The sequence below is a fragment of the Oryctolagus cuniculus genome, chromosome 17, assembly GCF_051225735.1.
Source record: "Oryctolagus cuniculus isolate XC-2025 breed Fujian yellow rabbit chromosome 17, ASM5122573v1, whole genome shotgun sequence".
Taxonomy (NCBI): Eukaryota; Metazoa; Chordata; class Mammalia; order Lagomorpha; family Leporidae; genus Oryctolagus; species Oryctolagus cuniculus.
Window position 1 is genome coordinate 70264545 of NC_142883.1, and position 23121 is coordinate 70287665.

At 36.3% G+C, this 23121-nt stretch overlaps 2 long non-coding RNA genes across 7 annotated transcripts in view; one reads left to right on the plus strand and one right to left on the minus strand.

Moving 5' to 3' along the window:
* LOC149121361 (uncharacterized) overlaps window positions 1-14327 on the plus strand; it is a 48688-nt gene extending 34361 nt beyond the window's left edge. For all 6 annotated transcript variants that reach the window (XR_016223765.1, XR_016223764.1, XR_016223762.1 and 3 more), the window contains one exon: window positions 13703-14327. This is a non-coding gene — a long non-coding RNA (uncharacterized LOC149121361). The remainder of the gene's footprint in view (window positions 1-13702) is intronic.
* LOC149121362 (uncharacterized) overlaps window positions 1-23121 on the minus strand; it is a 115945-nt gene that overhangs the window by 15321 nt on the left and 77503 nt on the right. The window contains exon 3 of the long non-coding RNA XR_016223768.1: window positions 19162-19228. This is a non-coding gene — a long non-coding RNA (uncharacterized LOC149121362). The remainder of the gene's footprint in view (window positions 1-19161; window positions 19229-23121) is intronic.

Consider the following 23121-nt stretch of genomic DNA (forward strand, 5'->3'; position numbering starts at 1 on the left):
GCAGAAGTGTTTGAATCTCTGCCACTCATGTGGCGCAATCATATTAATTAGTTATACGTACATAGAGTATATAATGTAATTATATTAAGAATATGTACAAAAATAAATGGAGACCTGAATGAAGTTCTGGCTCCTGGCTTTGGCCAACCATGGCAACCATCTGAGGATGGAACCAGTTGATGGAGGATCTCTCTCTCTCTCTCTCTCTTTCTCTGTATGAATATATATATATATCCTCCTTCTGCTGTCTCTCCATTTATCTGTGTAGCTGTCTTTCAAATAAACAAATACATCTTTTAAAAATATATACTTACCTTAATGAAAGGAATTTTATAAAGTGAATAATTATGCATTAAATCAAAAATCAGAAAAAGTATGAAAGATAACAATAATTACCAATTTTAACCCTATGAGAAATAAGAATTATCTTTTCTGCAAATAAGTGAAGAAAAAAGTGTTGGCTATTTTAAATTGATTTTTCCAATATCAAAGATATGAGAAGATGGGAAGGTAAGCTATAATTTGGATTTCTATGATTTATGAATAAATACCTGTATTCCACAAAGCCCTCCATTGTATTCATTTAATCACAATTATATTAAGAATTAGTATAAGGGCTGGTGCTGTGGCATGGCGGGTAGGGCCAGTGCCTGCAGTGCCAGCACCCCATATGGGTGCTGGTTCGAGACCTGGCTGCTCCACTTCTGACCCAGCTCTCTGCTGTGGCCTGGGAAAGCAGTGGAGAATTGTCCAAGTGCTTAGGTCTCTGCACCCACATGGAAGACTAGGAGGCTGCTCCTGGCTTCTGGTTTCAGATAAGCATAGCTCTGGCCATCGCAGCCATCTGGGGAGTGAACCAGTGGACGGAAGACCTCTCTCTCATCTCTCTCTCTTTCTCTTTCTCTCTCAATTAAATAATTAAAAGTAAAATCCATTGAACTCCCAGTATGATGAACTCACAGACACATACAAAGACTCATTATAAAAAAATTTTAAAAATAAGTATAAAAGTGAGTGGAAATATAAGTATTTAACTATTGAAATGTCTAATGTTTAGTAGATGGTACCCTCAGAGACCAAGCTACATTATGTAACTTGTTCTATTTTTTATACATGTACTGCCTCCAGTGCAGTGTAATAATAATACAGCAGCAAAATGTTGCTCCAGGCTCTCCCTATAATGGTTACATGTAAAGCATCAATACTATTCAGGGTCAACTAAATAAGGAACCTGTCCTTATTATTCTCTATGATAATAATTCAAGTGTTACATTTATTTCTATGAGTATCATTGAAAATCCATGTTTTATATTATACCTACTATGTAGCCTTTTTCTCCGCAGAGGTTACACATCAAAACTGATTCATCTTTCCTGAAATGATCTGATATAAATTCCTGTATTCCTCTGTATCTCATATCCATTTACAGAGTTAATATAAATTCCTGTATTCCCCTGTATCTCATATCCATTTACAGAGTTAACATCTTAATAGGTTGCCTTCAATATATGAACTGACTTTAGAGGGTTTCCGTGTGTTTGATTACTGTGTTGTAAATCACAGTGACAATTTAGTGCACTTGCACTACTGTGTTTCCCTGAGGAGCTTGTTGGACAATTTTATGTAAGTAAATCTGCCTGAATGAGAAAATGATCTAAAGTTAAAAATTATACATGTGTGGAGGGTTTGAGTGTTCTTGGGCTTTTTTTCTTACCTTGATCTAAATACTTCTTTAGAGGATGCTTTCCTTTTAATAAGGTATATAACTGTAAGCAATAATTCATCTAAACCAGTTAAAATATAGAAACGCGCTGCCCATCCCATGCTCTTCTACTTAGCAGTTACTAACCTCTGTGAAAGCTTTGTAGCATACAAAGATCACTGGATCCCCCAGAGATGCATTTCTGTCTCCATTTCACTAGGTTGTGGTTTGCATTCATCCCACCACCTCGTGTCCAGATACAGGAACTGAGGTTTCACTGCATCTACTGTTTTCCTGCCATCCATCTTGAACACAATCTCTTTGTTTCCTCTTCTAGAACATCTTTTCTTTATGGTTCTACCTCTCCACATCTTCAGTGGTCCTTAGTGACAAGGAAGATGCTAAATACCATAACCTTCAATTGAAGGCACTAAAAAGAGCATCTTCCCAGGCTGCCTTACCTTCCAGTATTTTTTCCTATTCATAAAATGCACTTCTATGAATCTATGCTACTTTATACATAAAAATTTCATTGCAGTTTCCACTACTATTCTTTACCACACCATTACCCCTTAATGTAAAACTACCTTGTTTCCACATTTCCCCCTCTTTATATTCTACCCTACTCTTCCAGCTGCACTTAGCTTAAACCTTGCTTATTCCAAAGTCCATTTTGAACACTAGAGGCAAAAAGTGTAATATTGTTTCTTCCCCAAATGCCTGTGTAATTCAATATCTGTCTACACTTATGAATGTATTATTCACTAGTCCAAAGAACTGTGAAAGGCACTGCCTATGTTTAATTTCTAGATTGACTTTAGAGTCCCATTTTATCACTCTGGTTCTCAGAAAGATGATTTCCTGATTTGAATATATACTTGATAAATGAAGCTGGCATTTCTCTAACAAGAACAGTCAGAAGCAAAGGGGAACACACTCAAAAGAAAGAGTTGGTTGATGGTAGTAAGGATGCTTAGCGTTCCTTCTCAGTGGAGTCTTCTTGTTTCTTTACTTAGTGGTATTATGGGTCATCGTTTATTGAGCAGAGAAAATGTTTGACCTTGCACACAACTCAGCAGATAAGCATGGCTTCTGCTCAGTAATCTTTAAATAGACATAATATAAATAACTCCAAAAATAATGTGAACTACATGTACCTAAGTGATGCCCTTACTGTTAACTCTTTCATTTCCATTCTTTCCTTTATTTTTAAAGCTTTTATTTTATTTTCCTGTGACTGGGTAGGAAAGGCCTGATGTTCTTTGTATGCCCACCTGAAGAAAATCCACAGTGAATTGTGATCCCCAGGGTGACATATTAGGACGCAGGGCTAGGAGAGACTATCAAGGGGTCATTAAATCGTGGTGTGTGGATTACATCATTTGTGGACTAGTGGATTAAGGAGCTAATGTGTTATTGTAAGAGAGGTTCTGTTACATAGTTAGTTTGGCTCTGTCTCCTGTGCATCCCTGCCTTGTCAGAGGCGATGCCCAAGTCAGGCTCTGTAGACAGGCGACACCAGCAGGAAGGCTGTCACCAGATGGAGAGCTTTGACCTTGGTCTTCCTAGCCACCCGCCAAAGGTCAAAGTAAACTTTTCCTTCTGTAGGGATTATTCAGTTTGCAGTAGGCAGTTGAAGCGACAAAAAGCAAAGTAAGACCATGGAATAGTACTGAGTCATAAAAAGGATGAAATCTTGTAAAATACATGCAGTTGGAAGTAATAATTCTAAGTGAAATAAGATGAGCACAGAAAGACAAATTCCCCATGGTCTGGCTCATATGTGGAGTCTAAAAAATAGGTATTTTCACAGAGCTTAAAAGTGCAGTGATGAATTGAGGAGCAAGGGATGAGGAAAGGTTGATGGATGGGTACCAGGCTATATCTAGGTAGGAGTAAGCAGTGCTGGGATGCTACTGTACCATGAGGGGAGGGTAAATAATGTTAATGTACAATATATTTCTGTACAAAAGTAACTACAAGATAGGATTTTTGAATATGTTCAGTATAAAGAATATGTTCAGTATAAAGAAATGCTAAATGCTTGAGAGAATAAAGATATTTACACCGATTGTTTGTTAAACAACATATACATGTAATGAAACATCACATAGTTCCCAAAAATACATATAATTTTTATGTCGGTGAATTTTTTAAAAAGTTTATATGCAAACACAAACGAAGATGAAGTCATTGATAGATATTTCGTCATCTTTTACATCACTGTCTGTCCAAATAATTTCTTCCGCTTTTCATGCAGCCCTGATCTTTTCCAGTTACTTTGGAAAATGTTGTTTCTGCTCTCACTTAAAGACCAGCCCACTCCTCTCACCTCTGTCCTGTCACTCCTTGGAGCATTCAAGCATTGCATAAATCCTTACATACTTCAAATTCTTTTTCCATGGTTAATTCTTTGACTTTATTTGCAGGCACATTTTGGAAGCTGCCATACTTGAGATTTAAGATCTACTCCACCAATCACTTATTTATTAAACCAATAATCTTTTTTTTATTTTTTATTTTTTGACAGGCAGAGTGGACAGTGAGAGAGAGAGAGACAGAGAGAAAGGTCTTCCTTTTGCCGTTGGTTCACCCTCCAATGGCCGCTGCGGCCGGCGCGCTGCGGCCGGTGCACCGCGCTGGTCCAATGGCAGGAGCCAGGTGCTTCTCCTGGTCTCCCATGGGGTGCAGGGCCCAAGCACTTGGGCCATCCTCCACTGCACTCCCTGGCCACAGCAGAGAGCTGGCCTGGAAGAGGGGCAACCGGGACAGAATCTGGCGCCCCAACTGGGACTAGAATCCGGTGTGCCGGCGCCGAAAGGTGGAGGATTAGCCTAGTGAGCCGCGGCGCTGGCGTAAACCAATAATCTTAAACATCCCATTATGCTGGTCTTTCTACCCAGTGTTAATGCAGTAGAAAGAAGGTCTATTATGTAGCTCTGCACATGGTTCCTTCACGCGTTCATCTCTAAATGCCCATTCCCCCACTACACTACCAACTATCACCTAAAGAATGGCTGCTCAGGATTTACTGTGAAAAGTAAAGAGTGAGGGAGAGCTTCTGTAATCCAACTTCAAGAAACAGAGGTGAAATAGCATAAGGCTTGATCTTCATAATCTTTATATGGAAAATTAGGAATACAGAGTTACGGTATGACTAGCAAGGAAATAGAGCACAAGTTTTCTGGAACTCTTACCCCCAAAAGTTACATGTTTGCATATTGTGCAAGGCTTGTACAAAAGCAATGACAGACATCCAGGGATGTGGGAATGATTATCCTTTCTGTTTTAGAGTTTTATGTAGTGAAGTGAGCAGAATTCAGCAACGTTATTTCAGAAAAGGGAACGCAGTCTACGGAGACTGGAGAAGGTCATGGAACAGGTATGAGCACCCTCATTTAAAGCTTAAGTTTCATGAAATCAGACTCTCCCATGTGAAGCACTAAAGCACCTGAAAGTAACCTCTGGGTGCTCATTTCAGTGTCTATTCAGATAACTTACCCTGTTAAACTCTTATAACTGAGCATTTTCCAAATGTGGTTGCTTAATTTACACCCCATGGTCAATTCTATAATCTATAAACATGTAATAAAATGAATAGAGCCTAAAGTGTTTGTTTCATGTAGCATGTTAAGTAAACAATATCCTCACTAATATAAACTTTTGCTTAGGTGTACAAATCATTTACTTTCTTCTGATTAAACAATAAGTTTTCCTGAATTTTTTTTTTCTTATTCACCTTCAAATTCTTGTAGGATTTTGTTGTTGTTGTTGTTAATCACTGTTGTTCATGTAGATTTCTAAATTATTTTTCTATTCAGTTTCAGAGTGATTTCACCTCACTTTTTAATATATTTTTCTTTAATCATCTCATTTGCTTTTTTTCTAATTCTAAGTTAACAAAGATGTAGCAAGCATTAAATAGAAAAGATAAGTGAATGCCTAATTTATGAATATATATAATTATATGTAATAAAATTTTATTTGTAATGCATTTCAAGTGTTTCATATATACAGATTTAGGGGCATAGTTACACTTCCTACCCTACCCTCCCTCCTGGCCAAACTCAAACCCTTCTTCCTCTTCGCTCTCCCATTCACACTCTCAATTTTTACAAAGATCTATTCTCAGTTTATTTATTACTTGTAAGGTTAAACCTAAACTAAGTAATGAGAACAACAAATAGTATGAAGAAAAAAACACTATTCCTCAACAGAAAAGATAAGGGGTCTGTCGTTTATATAATTGAAAATGTCATTAAATATATTAAATAATATTCTAAATAGCTCTTTAGTATTGAGGTCTCAAAATTTCTGTACTGCTCACAACAGAATAAAGTGGTGTGACTATTTAGAATATTCCTCTTTAGAAACTAATCATGATCTGTATGTTTCTTAATTCATAAAGCAGAGAGAAAAGAACAATACAGAAAGACAAAGCACCCATCTGTTAGCTCACTCCTTGAATGCCTGCAACAACTGAGACAGAAAGGAGGAGTTAGCAATCTGGGTCTCCCACAGGGATGACAAGGGCCCAAATAATTGAGCCACCACCTGCTGTCATCCAGGGTTGCACTGGCAGGTTGCAAGAATTGGGAGTCAGTTCCAAGTATCGAACCCAGGTACTCTGATGTGGGACATAGATGGCCTAATATGCATTTTAACCACTTGGCCAAATATCTTCCCTTCTGTATTTTGAAAGCACTCTTGGGGCCAGTGCCATGGCTCGCTTGGTTAATCCTCCACCTGTGGCACTGGCATCCACTATGGGTGCCAGGTTCTAGTCCCTGTTGCTCCTCTTCCAGTCCAGCTTTCTGCTGTGGCCTGGGAAGGCAGTGGAGGATGGCCAAGTGCTTGGGCCCTGCACCTGCATGGGAGACCAGGAGGAAGCACCTGGCTCCTGGCTTTGGATCAGTGCAGTGCCGGCTGTGGTGGCCATTTGGGGGGGTGAACCAATGGAAAGAATATCTTTCTGTCTCTCTCTCTCTCACTGTCTAATTTCCACCTGTCAAATAAAAAAAAAACTTTGAAAGGGATTCCAAAATTGATTTAAACTTTAGGACCATTTCCTTAAGAGAGAGAAGGCTTACAATGTTTTCTAAAACTACCTTTATGGAATCTTGATGTCTTTATTGCATTTACTACTTTATGAATGATATAAATGTATATGAATATTTCTGTTTAATATTGTACCAGTTTTAGCTAAGATCACCATGACAACCAGAGAAGAGACAAAGAGTAAATGGCAAGTGTATTCCTTACATTGTGTAGTCAAGTCTAGTTCTCATTAATTCACTGGGAAAAGTTTCTCTATTTCTGTTTTCTTTCAGTTCCAAGAGAGACAGGTGAAAATGCATATTTTAGCAGAGGTTGGTTGATTGTGAAATAGTTTCCATAGATCGGAATTTGATTTCTGATGTGGGCAATTCAATGAATCATTTATTATAGCATGCACAGGTGTTCATTGGGAAAGCATCATAGTCTACTGGAAAGAACAGTTATTCTCTCCAGATCATTCAAGTGCAAAATTGTATTAGGGACAGTGATAAAGGATTAAATGACCATCAGAGCTATCTTTATGCCTTATGTTATAAGCAATAGATATGACCCTTGTAATCCCCATAATGTCCTACAATAATGTAGAGTCCTTTTAAAGATAACCAATGATGCTCAGCATATCCAGAGTGTGCCACACACCTGGGGAGTTTCACACTAGGCTCTCAATACTATACAGTTGTATGTTCATTTTAATTATACTTGTAATTTTTATTTTCCTTGTCTGGAGAGGCAAAGAAGAGATACAAAGGCAGATGCTCCCCAGCTTCCCACAACATCTGAGGCTGGGCCATGCTGAAGCAAGAACACAACTAAGAATGAGTTTCCTGCCTGGGAAACTGGTACCCAACTGCTTCAGTCATCACCTTCTGCCTACCAGGGTGTGCACCAGCATCTGAAGCACAAGCATCATCATAAGTGTTGCACCAGGGGTGCCCTCAAATTCCCCCTTCTCCCAATCATCATGCTCGTCGCAGCTCTGAAACTGCTGTTCTAAAAACTCCTCTGCATGGGTGGGCATTTAGCAGAGGGGTTAACACACCATGTGGGGTGCCTCAGTTGCATATAAGACTGTGGGTTCATCACCTGGATCCCCTTCCAAGCCTATCTTCCTACAATGCTCAGCCTGGGAAGCAACACATACTAGATTAAGTACTTGGGTCTCTTCCACTCATGTAGGACACTCAGATTGGGTTCCAGGCTCCTGACTTCAGCCTTGCCCAGCTTCCATAACTGTAGATACATGAGGAATGAACCAGTGGATGGTAGATTCTTTATCTCTCCTCTCTTTCCACATTTTAAAAGTAAACAAATAAATAATAGACACCACTTTACAATTCAAGTCTGCTTCCCATGTCTCTAATCCTATAGATCTATCTTTCCTCTGAATATAAATTAATTTCACTTACTTTAGTCTTATACACCATATAAATAACTAAAATAAGTGATATAAAGTGATATATTTTATACACAAATGTATAAATCTGTATAGTCTTACTTAGATGTTAGTTTCATGTTTATTGAAAAAGCAATAAAATCCCCGTTTATATACTAATCATTCTATCTCTTCTTCATAAAAGAATTTCAAATAAAATTTTATGTTTAAATATTTCCTCTTCTTTCCTTATGTTGAATAACACTTTGCAGATAATAGTCCAATTCCACCAGTCCATTGGAAGGATTCTCTTTCAATTCAAACATTATGATGTTAAATGAAATAGGAATGTCCACAACTTAATCTGTTTGACTCTCTTCAACATGTCAAAAATCCAACAAATCTCTTCTACTGAGTGTATGACCCTTCTTTCTTTTGTGATTTTCTTTTCTTACTTACTACTCATCTTTGTTCCTCTTATATTTCCTTTTTAAATATTATTACAATTCATACTTCTGTCCTTGGTTTCCTGCTTTCTTGATACACAAGAACACTTTAAGAACTCCATGTGTTTGATTGAGTTTATTATCACCTGGCTAAGTTGTGTATAAAAAGTAGTAATTTCCTATATTCTTGCCTCTAACCTGATAACAGTATTGCATAACATCCAGATATATTTTGAAATTGTTAATAAGTGCTTGCAATTAGATACCTGAGTCTCCATATAGGTGTGTATTAGTAGAATTAGATAGTAAGGAGAAGTAGCCAGCAAAAAAATCTGTTTGACTGGACAACATTATGAGAGAATTACTGGGGCCAGCAATGTGGTGTCTTGGGTAAAGCCAGCACCTGTGATACCAGCATCCCATAAGGGCACTGGTTTGAGTCCTGGTTCCTCCACTTCTAATCCAGCTCACTACTAGTATACCTGGAAAAGCAGAAGAAGATGGCCCCACGTACTGAGGTCCCTGCACCCACAAGGGAGACTCAAATGAAGCTTGTCATTGTGGCTATTTGGGCAGTGAAGATTTCTCTCTCTCTCTCTCTCTCTCTCTCTCTCTCGCTGTAACTCCACCTTTCAAATAAATCAATAAATAAATCTTAAAGAGACAGTGATTATTTAGGATATGAGATGTGAAGTGGCATGGTAACTATGTTGTATGTGTGTGCATATGCACAAGGATTCTTTACAAAACTCATGGAATGTGCAATGGAAAGGTTTATTATGTGCAAAAACTTTAGAAATCCACATATTTTAGAATATTAGGTATTTTCCATGAACTTCTAGGAGACCCTTCATATATGTATGTGTCTATACCCTTTCCCTTATAGAAAGAATGTTTCATGGAAAGACACCAACATACCTACTAAATTACAGACCACACTATGTGAAATATATGATGAGGACTACATAATAGAAGAAAAAAAAGAAGTATTTCTTACTCTAGGGGACTGGGATAGGATTACATTTTCAGTATTTAACTTATTTACATGGAACTTAGCCCTCTCAAGAAGTGACTTTCTACAGAAGGTATTGATTATATTTAAATCTACACTATGCTAAAATTGAATAGATGACACAGACTAACATTTAAGAAATATATTTATAAATATTAATTTTGCTAGCTTAATAGATTATACAATAAAAAAGAAGGTGATTTTAGATATATCTGTTAATGAACTGTACTGGTCCTTCTATTATAACTTTAGCACTACCAACATTCTTGTCTATGTCCATTACCTCTGTTATAATCATGGCTGTGTCGTGGACATTACAGTCATAGAGTTATATTCAACTTCTTCTTTCTAGTCGCCCATCACTTTAACACATTACCTTGGGCATATTATGTACCATTTTTTAAATTTAAAGTGCCTTCAATTAAGATTGTTCAATTCAGACTTATGATGCCAATGGTTATAGTGGGGCATTCAGAAGTTAAAAATTAATTGCCTATACTTACCCAGCTAATTTTCTTGAGCTATCTGATTATCAAATTTTGATAAAATCACCTTCTATACACCAAGATTTCAAACTGTGATTTACGTCTACTTTGTTCAGTATTTCAACACCTTCCAATCTACAGTAGACTCCATTCTCAGAATTGTTACCATGCTCAGTTACTTCACTGATAACCCTAAATTCATTCATTGTTTTTATTACCTGATTATTTGGCTTTTCCTCCCAGATTTGCAAACTATTGCTGTAGCTAATCAAGAATATGTGTATGTCTACATGGCCTCCTTCATCGAGGTGCTTTGAGACTTCAGTGTGGTCGCTGTTAGGGTTTGGAAATATTTTCACTGTTTTTCTTAATTCCTTAGTGAATGTCCAGCAATTACACTCTAAATGTATCTAGTCTCATTCCTTGGTTTCCTTGTTCCACTACTTTTAATTTGCATGGGCAATAATTTCTCAAAATTTATAAAAATTTAACAAGACTCCCCCCAAATCAGCTATGTTTATATTTTTCTCATTCCCTCTACTTTCTTTTTTTAGTTTTTTTTTTAAAGATTACTTTAACTCTTTTTTAAAAGATTTATTTATTTATTTGAAAGTCAGAGTTACACAGAGAGAGAAGAGGCAGAGAGAGAGAGAGGTCTTCCATCCGCTAATTCACTCTCCAATTGGCCGCAACAACTAGAGCTGTGCCAATTCGAAGCCAAGAGCCAGGAGCTTCTTCTGGGTCTCCTATGAAGACTTGGGCCACCTTCTACTGTTTTCCCAGGCCATAGAATAAAGCTGGATCGGATGTGGAGCAGCAGGGTCTCAAACCATCGCCCTTATGGGATGCTGGCACTGCAGGCCAGGGCGTTAACCCACTGTGCCGCAGTGCCGGCCCCATCATTCCCTCTACTTTCAAGGAAGAGTTTTGATTTTCATTTTTTCCCCTCTATCACATGTCATTTGGTTGTGGGCTCTCAGAGGAAGGAGCCTTTGTCTTCCTCCGTGCAACAATGCACATTCTACACAATTTAATGAAAGAGTGCAGTAAGTCAGACTCCTTGTCGAAAGGGCATTTCAAGAGTCAGCACATCACCAGGAGCCTTAGCAGGAAACAGTCTCCCCAGAACGGGTCTAAAGTTCACTGATGCACCAGTAAATGGGAGTACTGACATGGTAACTGCATTTTGGTTTGGAGAGGTTTGTTTGATCACCTGGTCTGCATGTAAGCAGGGAGGCCACATGGCTGTAGGCACACCCTTTACCTATATCTGACTGCAGCTGTGTTTCCTAAATCGTGGGCGAGAGAACAGGGCAGAGCCTCAGCACTGAGAGTCCTGCCACTCAGTCCTTCCCCAGTAATAACATCGTGGGGGAGTGCTGATTCACTGTCACTGTCACCCAATTCATCCTTTCAGTTTTCTGCCGAAATTTTCTAGTTCTCGTGACTTTGAAACAGAACAAATAGCGATATTCAGTAAATCTTGATGAGATACTTGTGTGTTTATGATCACTTCTTGTCTTCTCAAAGCACTTCAGAAACAGACGAAAACCACATATATCTTTTCACCAACCAATTTCATGAAACAGATATATGTTCTAGTCCCTCTTGACAGGATAATAAATGTAATTCTCTTAAGGGAGTTTAAATGATTTCAGAAATTTAGTTCAACTCAGCAGAATAGTGGAGCTCCAAGTCATCTGCTATGTACCTCTAGAACCCCAGAGCTCTAGATTGATGAGATAACATTATGTAAGGAAGGTTGTAACTTCGGTAAAGTATCTGCACAATGTTTTGAATTTCTCTAACAATTTTCTGTGCTTCTTTCCACTTTCATATATTTTTTATTTGCATTGCATTTAAGGATATTGTGCCCGATTCAAATCTACCGGCTGGAATTTTTCTTTGGTTGTAAATACCTTGCCAGAAGGACACACATTCCTACATACTTGATTTTGAAACACTTTTTACTGCAGGAATGATTGCAAAAAGACTTGTTAGAATACCGTGTTCTGAATTATGTACTAAGCATTAAATTAGTAGGAAAACTTGTATGGAAGAAAATCTCACTAAAATCAGGAAGCAGATGGTGACTTTGGGCGACAAACACACTATTGCAATGAAGACATTGTAACAGCTGATGTAAATGGGGCAGAGCCATTTACAGTCAGCTGTAATTGTAACTTGAAAGCTCTCTTGACTCTGTGCTCTGTGAATTCCTGTCATAACTTCCTGGAAATAAATTTTCCATACTAAACACACAAAGGAAGGGGATGTATGACTTTCTATGATGCTGATACTGAACATTTTAGGACTTTCTACAAGGTATACAGTTGTGTTCAGGCAGTACATGAAGATTGCCAAAATGGACACTTTTTAGTGGCGTACGCCTCTGAACCAGTGATGCGCTGAAACATAAGAGGAGACTCTTCTGCTTCCTTATAAATGGGGAATAAACGGTCAGGGCACCTCTAGACAGGCACTGCTCTCCTCAGGTCTGAAGATGAGTCCACGACCCCCATCCAGGCTTTGGAGCTACAAAAGGAGAAAGGATGTGGCCAATCATGCCTTTAAAACAATTGCACATCACCAATTCTCAGAACTCACCATAGCAGAATTTAAACAATCTGCCAGTATAGCCTGTGTATTCACTTCATAATAAAGAATAAAGAAACTGCTACATATACACAGAAAAATATTATTCAGTCACAAACATATTGCAAATCTGAGGATGAGAATTGTGGCACACAAGTTAAGCCACAGGTTGGGACATCTGTGCAGATTAGCACTTCCATTCTACCTTGCTAATAGTGAACCTGAGAAGCAGGGGATAATGGCCCAAATATTTGGGTTCCTGCCACCCATATAAGAGACCCAGATGGAGTTCCAGTGTCTTGACTTTGGCCAGCCCCAGCCCATGATGTTATGGGCATTTGAGGAGAGAAATAGAAAATAAAAGCTCACTCTCTTGCTCTCTCTCTATCTCCCTTTCTCTCTCTCCCTTTCTCTCTCCTTTCTCTGATACTCTGATTTTCAAGTAAACCAACTTTCTTTTAAAAATGGTCCAATCTTGCCATTTGTCACAACATATAAAGAGCTGTAGGTTATTATGTTAAGTGAAATAAGTCAGGTGCAGAAAGGTAAGTACTAAACCTTGTTTCTCATATGTTGATTCTGAAAAACTCAACCTCAAAAAACTTGAGAGTGAAGTGACCATTTCCCAAAGCCAGGATGGGTGGAGGGAGGGAGTGGTGGGGAAAGGCTGCTTCATAAATATGAAATTAGAGTTTGCTTCTGGGTTTCAGCACCAAAAAATAAAAGAAATAAAGAAATTAGAGTTAGGTAGGAGGAATAAGTTCATAAGTTCTTGTGTTTTACTGCATAGTAAAATACCTATAGATAGCAATGATCTATTGTAAATGTGTTTTTTAAAGCTTGAAGTAAGAATTTTGAATATTCCCACCAAAAGAAATTATAAATATTTGAGGAGATAAATATGTTTACTCTGATTTTAATATTACACAATGTAAACAGGTATTGATACATTGGTTGATATCCTACAACTTGTAGGATTTTTATGTATCAATGATAAATAAATCTGAATATGAACAATTTATTTTTATATAGGTCATCAAAAAGCATGGAATCAAACATGACATAAACACTGAAGAAGCCCAAGTTTGTAATACGCATAATATGAATATAGTAGATGGAGAAAGAGCAGAATCCTAATCATATTGCCACTAACCATTCTCAAAACTGAAGGATATGATTTTGTTAAAGTGAAGATAGCTTTTCTGCACCATCAAAGGTCAAACCTAAACATGCAGATAATGGAACATTAGTAACGTTTCCTGGGAGTGATTAATAAGATAATTGGTTGCTTTCAAGACTAGTTTTTGGAATGAAATTAAAGATAAATGAGACTTTAATGTTTTGACATTTCATCCTATTGAACAATGGGTGGAATCACATGAGTTTAGATGATGCTTCCTACTAATAAAATCATCTCCATGGATCGTACTCAGGATTATACTTCATGGATTACATAGCCTGTAACTGAAGCAAATATCACCACAGGATTAAACTTGCTTATTCAACTGGAGCAATTTCCACATTTTATCCATGATCTTTTTGAAAACCACACGGAGAAAACTAGTGCAGAAGCAACACGATGTAAAAATTCATGGCATTATTTTAAACATAAAAGATTATAAATAAAGAACAAACTGCATTAAAGAATAAAAATGTGGATCAACCCTGTATTTATTATTTTTGTTGTCTGAATCATTGACTAGAAAGAGTTTAATCATGCATGATTTAACTTTCAACAAACAATCATAACAATGAAGATTGACGGATAATCTATTAGTATTTGGCAACAATGTTTACTATGATAAAAAAAACTTTTCTTGGATCCTAAATTACCTTCTGCTAAGTCTATCTGGTCTCCTAAGTGAGTTTTTCTATCAGCAAAGATTGTTCTATGAAAACTAATTGCCCCTATTATCATGTCATTAATGATTGGGCAAACATTTATTGAAGCATATCACACATGAAACAATATTCACAACTTAAATGAGGGCTTCAACAATTAAAAGAACACCAGGTATCCTGGAAGGGCTCATTTTTTATTTATGGACATAAATAGGCAAGCAACAGCAGGTTCAATGTGATGTGATGAGTGGTTTGATCAAAACAAATACAGAGCTAAGGAGTGGTAAGTAAGCTTGAATAGTCAAGAACTATTGCAAGATAAGTAACTCAATATGTGTCTTGACAGAGAAGTCTTTGCTGATTAAACAAATTGAAAATAGCATTCTGGGTAGGAATACTACTAAGAAAAACAAATGTTCATATATTTCCTGAATGGAGTTGAGCTCCTTTCTGTAAAGTATACAATCTGGAGAGACAAATGAGAGTAGGTCAATCAAACCAACACAGGCATTGAATGTCCTATATTTTTATTTTTTTCTAATTCTAAAAAAATCAGAGTTTAGCACCTACAATGAGGTTTGATTTTTTTTTCACTAGTCTATTCAGTGAGAAAGACAGAGAGAGAGAGAGAAAGAAAAGAGAGAGAGAGAGACTCCTGTCTGCTCACTGCTGGGTCAAGTTGAAACTGGAAACCAGGAAATCAGCTTTGCTCTCCCACATGGAAGACCACTTGCCATCGCCACTGACTCCCAGCATGCACATTAGTGGGAAGCAGGAGTCTTTAGGCAGTGCCAGGGTCTTAACGCTGACATTACGAAATGGGATGAGGGTGTTCCAAGCAGTGTGCTGATAATCACTGTGCCAAATGCCTGCTCTGCTTTTATGATTACTTTTACTGTAATGCTTGTTATGCTTTTAGTTCAGAAACAGGTAGTTTCTTGTGTGCTGTAACCATGAACTTGGATAACCTTTCACATTAGAGTCACCCAGGGGAGATATTTTCATTGCATATTTCCTAATTCTCTGTTAGAAACTTCGATTACATAGGTCTGGGTTGGTGCCAGTTTCTCTATGTTTATCACAGCTAATTTTTATGCAACTTGACAGCAAATCCCTACTTGACAATTGTTGGTTTTTGATGTTTATCTGGAATGTACTGCATTATATCACATAATTGTTAAACAAATTGAGGGGTGGAGTGGTAGAGTGTTAATTAAACATGTTTGAATATATCTCTATTCTTTCTCAATATGTAACTTGATTTTGATTGGAACTGTCAGAGAGAAAAAAGGTCAAGTAGGCAATAAATATAAGAAAAAAAAGCAAACTATTTTCTATTAAACAGAGAAGAGACAAGCAGTGCATATTTTTGTATATAATTTGCTTGTTGATAATTTTTAAATAAGTGTATAAATTATAAACAAAGTGTAAGTGTTTTTTTTTTTTTTTGACAGACAGAGTGGACAGTGAGAGAGAGACAGAGAGAAAGGTCTTCCTTTGCCGTTGGTTCCCCCTTCAGTGGCCGCCGCGGCCGGCGCGCTGCGGCCAGAGCACCCCACTGATCCGAAGGCAGGAGCCAGGTGCTTCTCCTGGTCTCCCATGCAGGTGCAGGGCCCAAGCACCTGGGCCATCCTCCACTGCACTCCTGGGCCATAGCAGAGAACTGGCCTGGAAGAGAGGCAACCGGGACAGAATCTGGCGCCCCGACCGGGACTAGAACCCAGTGTGCCAGCGCCACTAGGTGGAGGATTAGCCTGTTGAGCCACAGTGCCGGCAGTGTAAGTGTTATTTTTAAAGAGCCAGTAATAACAGGTTTTCACATAAAGTAGTGTCAACATGAATTCAATAGGAAAGAAGAATTTTCTATGTTGTTGCATAATATTACATAGGCAAGAAAAAGCCATGCTTCTAGAAGAACAACTTGAATGCTTTTGAATTATCTTATCTCTTACTTAAACGAAAAGAAAATGTCTAAAAATCACATAGGTTGAACATAAAGTATTTTCTTTTGGGTAACTTCTTCGGAACTTCATATATGCATCCACACATACAATTGCAAGAATTTACACCAGTTTGTGTTTTCTCTGTTACACTATTATGTATATAATTACCAGAAATTGTGAAGGAAGATTTGAAGTTCCCCATTCGCTGTCTTTTTTATTAGGATCTTTTATTAGGACTTTCTTAGTCTTTTGGCTGTTTCTCTGTTGTTTCCTTAGATCGTATTTTTAAAACTCATCCCAATTTTAAAGCCATAGAACCCTCTGTGTACTTGAATGCCAACAAATTGGCAGATATGTATGTGTGAGAGGCTTTGTGTGAGAGAGAGCTGAGAAAATTACTCTTTGGTATTGCACTGGTTTGTGCATCTTAGGATATTTCTAGAATTGTAATTTATTTAAACTCTTTATTTATATTCCTCTATGTTTACTAAAATACTTTCAACTAGCCATCAAATTTAAATCATCTTGGATTTCATCTATTTTTGCATCTGAATTTTGCAAACATACTGCTAACATATTATGCTTTTCACTTATCATTCCTAGATATCCATCCCATTGAAAATAGTGTTACTTTGTTAGTATAAAGATAAAAATAAAAGATAATAAAAAATTAGTTTTCTATTCAGAGATGTATATTTGATTTTCTACTATTACTCATAAATGAAATTTTGCCTGTATATAAGATTTATTTATTGATTATTTTGCTTTTTTTAACTTTTATTTAATGAATATAAATTTCCAAAGTACAGCTTATGGATTACAATGGCTTCCCCACCCATAACTTCCCTCCTACCCGCAACCCTCTTCTTTCCCTTTCCCTTTCCCCTTCCATTCACATCAAGATTCACTTTCAATTCTCTTTATATACAGAAGATCAGTTCAGCATATATTAAGTAAAGATTTCAACAGTTTGCACCCACATAGAAACGCAAAGTGAAAAATACTGTTTGAGTACTAGTTGTAGCATTAAATCACACTGTACCACACATTAAGGACAGAGATCCTACATGAGGAGTAAGTGCGCAGTGACTCCTGTTGTTGACTTAACAAATTGACACTCCTGTTTATGGCATCAGTAATTACCCTAGGCTCTTGTCATGAGTTGCCAAGGCATGAGAAGATAAGAATAGCAAAGAGGGTAAAAGAAGAAGGAACGGATATAGAACATGAACCACTGTCCTGAACATTAATCTGTGACTTTCTCAGGTGTGACAGTAGCTATGTCACAGAAGCCACAAATACTCTGTTATTCCCAGTAAAATAAGATGATAATAATCACTGTTGTACTCAATTATTGAAAAGAAGCATCTAATCTATAAAACTAATATATAAAAAAGTGACACAGAGGAAGAACATTATTAAAGATGTTATGCCTCAGTTTTCTTTTATTCCTTAGAAAGACTAACCTTTCTTTTAAATTTTTTATTTTTAAATATCACAAATAATATAGAAAAGTACAAAGAAAGATTCCATGAGCATTCATAGTATAACAATTTTTAGCATGTTGCTATATTTGCTTCATATGCAACCATATGCATACATGCATATTATTTTTCAAAGAGATAGGTATATTAATATTACATAATGTGGAATTCATGAAAAAATCATAAAACTTGGGAGAGAAAGTTTTATTGGTTAAGGGGTACAATTCAGTGTAGACATTTTTATATATCTATACCAAATAGTATGACATTCACACAATTTTTACTATATATATATATATATATATCACTGACACTTTATAATACACTGATCAGTTTATAGCACTTACCAACAGTTACCACAAACAGGTATTTCAGGTCAATCCTAGTTCTCCTTTTTTAGCTTATCTTTTCTCTGCATACATCATTTAGGCTTTTCTGACCCATTGTCTTGTACTTGGAACCCCATCATCTGCATCTGTGATATTCCCACACTTGATCTTAGCCAAAAAGCTGAGAAGGAATCTCTGACATTCCTTAAACCCTCATGTTGACTCCAAAATGGACACCTGACATCAAGATACATTAATATGTGTATACAGTGAGACATTGACACTGAACTTGTATATACTTGGTTTTGTAAAACCATTGTTGACCTAAGTAAATATATCCTATTCATTTGGCTGGCAGCTGAATTAAAGTCAAATTTGATGTTCAACTATCGCACATATGCTGCCCTCTATTACAGTAGTACCAATATGGAAGACATCCTCAGAAATCTGAAAATAGACCTACCATGTTACCCAGCCATGAATTCCTGGGAATTTACCCAAATGAAATTAAACCAGCATATGAAAGAGTTATTTGTACCTTCATGTTTATTGCAGCTCAATTCACAAGAGCTAAGATATGCAATCTACCCAGTTGACCATCAACCAATGACTGGATAAAGAAAATGGGATATATATACACCATGGAATACTACTCAGCCATTAAAAAGAGTTAAATCCTGTATTTTGCAACAAAATGTATGCAACTTGGAACGATTATGCTTACTGAAATAAGCCAGTTCCAAAAATACAGATATACGTTTTCCTTTACTTGTGGTAATTAATATACAGAACACAAAAATATAATTTATATGAGTAAAATTGACATTTTGAGATTTGACTGTTGTTTACAATCCTTGTCTATACTCTTGAACAACAATGATTTTTATACTTACTATTTGTTTGTTTATTCAGTGGAAGATCAAGCTTGTGATTATGAAATAAAGTATGTCATTGTAAAAACTGAAAGAAAAAATAAGAAAGGAAGGAGGGAGGGTGAGATCATAAGCACTAGCAAGGGTAGTGAAAGAACTATCACTATGCTCTTAAATCTGTATATATGAAATACATGAAGTTTGTTCACCTTATATAAGGAAATTTTTAAAAATATAATTGTAAACCCTCATTTGTATTTCTCATGTTCTAATTGTATTTTTTTTGTTCTAAAGCTGATAGATAATCTAAGGCTTCTGAAGTCATTCATGGGATGAATTAGCATTAGTCTACTACAATAATTGTGGTACACAGTTTTTAATACTATGTTTAATGTATATTTGGGTTGAGGTCTAAAATAAAGATACATATCACCTTAAATAATAGATATAATATATATAGATATATAATACATATAATATATAATAGATATAATTATATGTTTATATATAATTATATATTATATAATGTAATATATAATATATTTATATATAATTATATATATAAAGATATAATAGATATAGTGATTTTCTTTTCAAAATATCAACATAGGCATATTTCACAGGCTCATTTTAGGCATGGTTAGGTGAAAATATTCCAAGAAAATATATAAAAACCAATTACTGGGGTTAGTAAGTGTGTTCATCAAGATTATGAGATACAAAACTTACACACGAATAACTGCTCTTCTATTGATGAACAATTAATTTTTAGAAATTAAAAGTGCAAAAAAATCCCAGTTTTAACAACCTGAAAAATGAAATACCTAAGAAAAATCTAATAATAATTAAGACATTTATTCTGGAAATTAAAAAAATTATTGCTGAGAGAAATTAAAGAAAGAATAAATTAATAATTTACATTGCTTATATAGCAGAACATTTAATATCTTTAAAACATATATTCTCTTAACATTTATCTGTAGATTCAACACCATCCTACTCAACGTCTTGAAATAGTTCCTATGAAGAATTTCACAATATTTAAATACAAAGCATGTAAGATGCACCCCCTGCCCTGGATAAGGAATAACAAAAGGGTAAAGTGAGCTATCACTATAAGATTTTGAGAATTATTTTTAAAGCCACAGTAATCAAGATAGCATCAGACAATAAAGAACTTAATGCAAAGAATAGAGTGGCTAAAATATATTCATCCATACACAAACACATGACTTAGAAAGATCTGAAATAATTCAAGCTAAAAGAATGGGCTTTGAAATAATTGATGCAGGAAATATTGCTTATCCATACATAAACACACTAAATTATCATTGGATTTAGAAGATTGCAGAAAATGGATCATGGTCTCAAATGGGAAACCAAAATTTTGAAAATTTTTGAGAACATGAGTAGCTTTATGCCTTCCTCATTTAAGCAAAGATTGCTTAGATATTATAAACAAAGTATGCATAAAAGAAAGAAATAGACCACTTGTACCCTCATCAAATTAAAAATTTCTGGTTTTCAAAAGACATTGTTAAGAGAATATAAAACAAACCGCAGATCAAGAGAAAAAGTTGGAAAATAATATATATTACAAATGACTCATTATAATATGCAAATCACCTTCAAAAACCAAAAATAAGAACAAGCATAACTTAATTAAATAATGGGCAAAAGGCTTGAACAGACACTACACATAATGAATGGATGGAAAGCAATACAAAATGGTACTCAGTATCATTCATCATCTGAGAAATGCAAAGTAAAACCATAAAAAAAAAAACCACTACACCTGCATCCAAACGTTTAAAATTGCAACAAGATGGGGGAATCTGGAAAACATTATGCTGAGTGAATTAAGCCAGTCCCAAAGGGACAAATATCATATGTTCTCCCTGATCGGTGACAACTAACTGAGCAGCAAAGGGGAAACCTGTTGAAGTGAAATGGACACTATGAGAAACAGTGACTTGATCAGCTCTTGTCCTGACTGTTGATGTACAATGTAATACTTTATCCATTTTAGTATTTTTTCTTTGTTTTGTTCTAGTACTGTTGGTTGAACTCTGTAATTAACACACAATTATTCTTAGGTGTTTAAATTTTAACTGAAAAGTGATCCCTGTTAAATATAACAGTGGGAATAAGAGAGGGAGGAGATGTACAATTTGGGACATGCTCAATCGGACTTGCCCCAAATGGTGGAGTTAGAATCGTGCCAGGGGATTCCAATACAATCCCATCAAGGTGGCATGTACCAATGCCATCTCACTAGTCCAAGTGATCAATTTCAGTTCACAATTGATCACACTGATAGGTCTAAGAGTCAAAGGGATCACACAAACAAGACTAGTGTCTGCTAATACTAACTGATAGAATCAAAAAGGGAGAGAATGATCCAACATGGGAAGCGAGATACACAGCAGACTCATAGAATGGCAGATGTCCTAAAAAGCACTCTGGCCTCAGAATCAGCCCTTAAGGCATTTGGATATGGCTGAAGAGCCCATGAGAGTATTTTAGGCATGGAAAGCTAAGACACTTTGGAAAAAAAAAAAAGAAGAAGAAAACCTAAATAAAAGATCTCCGCGAGTGAGATCCCAGTGGAAAGAATGGGTCATCAAAGAAGGAGGTACCTTTCTCTGCAGGGAGGAGAGAACTTCCACTTTGACTATGACCCTGTCAGAATAAGATCGAAGTCGGCGAACTCAAAAGGCTTTCATAGCCTTGGCAACTCATGACTAGAGCCTAGGGAGATTATTGACACCATAAACAAGAGTGTCAAATTGTTAAGTCAACAACAGGAGTCACTGTGTACTTACTCCTCATGTGGGACCTGTCCTTAATGTGTTGTCCAATGTGAAGTAATGCTATAACTAGTACTGAAACAGTATTTTACACTTTGTGTTTCTGTGTGGGTGCAAACTGATGAAATCTTTACTTAATATATACTAAATCGATCTTCTGTATATAAAGAGAATTGAAAGTGAATCTTGATGTGAATGGAATGGGAGAGGGAGTGGGGATGGGAGGGGTGCGAGTGGGAGGGAAATTCTGGGGGGGAAAGCCATTGTAATCCATAAACTGTACTTTGGAAATTTATATTTACTAAATTAAAAAAGAGAAAAAAATTTCACCATTACCTATTCAATATTTCATCAGATTGTAAACACTGTTGGTTTATAACAAAATTTTGAGGTTAAATTTTTTTTTCACATCACATATTTGTGTCTTTATTTTACTTCCCTCTTGCAATAGTGTTTGTGTGGTGCCTAAATTGTAACTTAGGATCATCATTGAGCTATTTCCTCATAAAAATTATGTAATTTTTAAAGATAATGACTCTTTATTTTTATTTATTTATTTATTTTTACTTATTTTACAGGCAAAGTCAGACAGTGAGAGAGAGAGACAGAGAGAAAGGTCTTCCTTCCGTTGGTTCACCCCCAAAATGACCGCTACGGCCGACATGCTGTACCAATCCGAAGCCAGGAGCCAGGTGCTTCTCCTGGTCTCCCATGCAGGTGCAGGGCCCAAGCACTTGGGCCATCCTCCACTGCCTTCCTGGGCCTCAGCAGAGAGCTGGACTGGAAGAGGAACAGCCGGGAGTAGAACCCAGCACCCATATGGGATGCCATGCCGCAGGCAGAGGATTAACCAAGTGAGCCATGACGCCGACCTCTATGTAATTTAAATTATTAGAAATACAGATGTCCTACTCTTTAACTGTAGTTTTATTAGAATAATATATCTGACTTGACCTTGGAGGGCTTTTCATCCCATATATTAATTGAATTTTATTTCTTAATTTTTGAATTAGTTTTTAGTACTTCAGTTTCTGGTTACATTGGTCTAATGAACCCTCTTTTTGTTTTGATTATATTGCTATTTGTTATGATTATTTCTGCTTCTATAAATTTTCATGTCAGAATCCTGAAGCAGTTTCTAAATTTTAAAACAAAAGCATGGTTTTTAAAT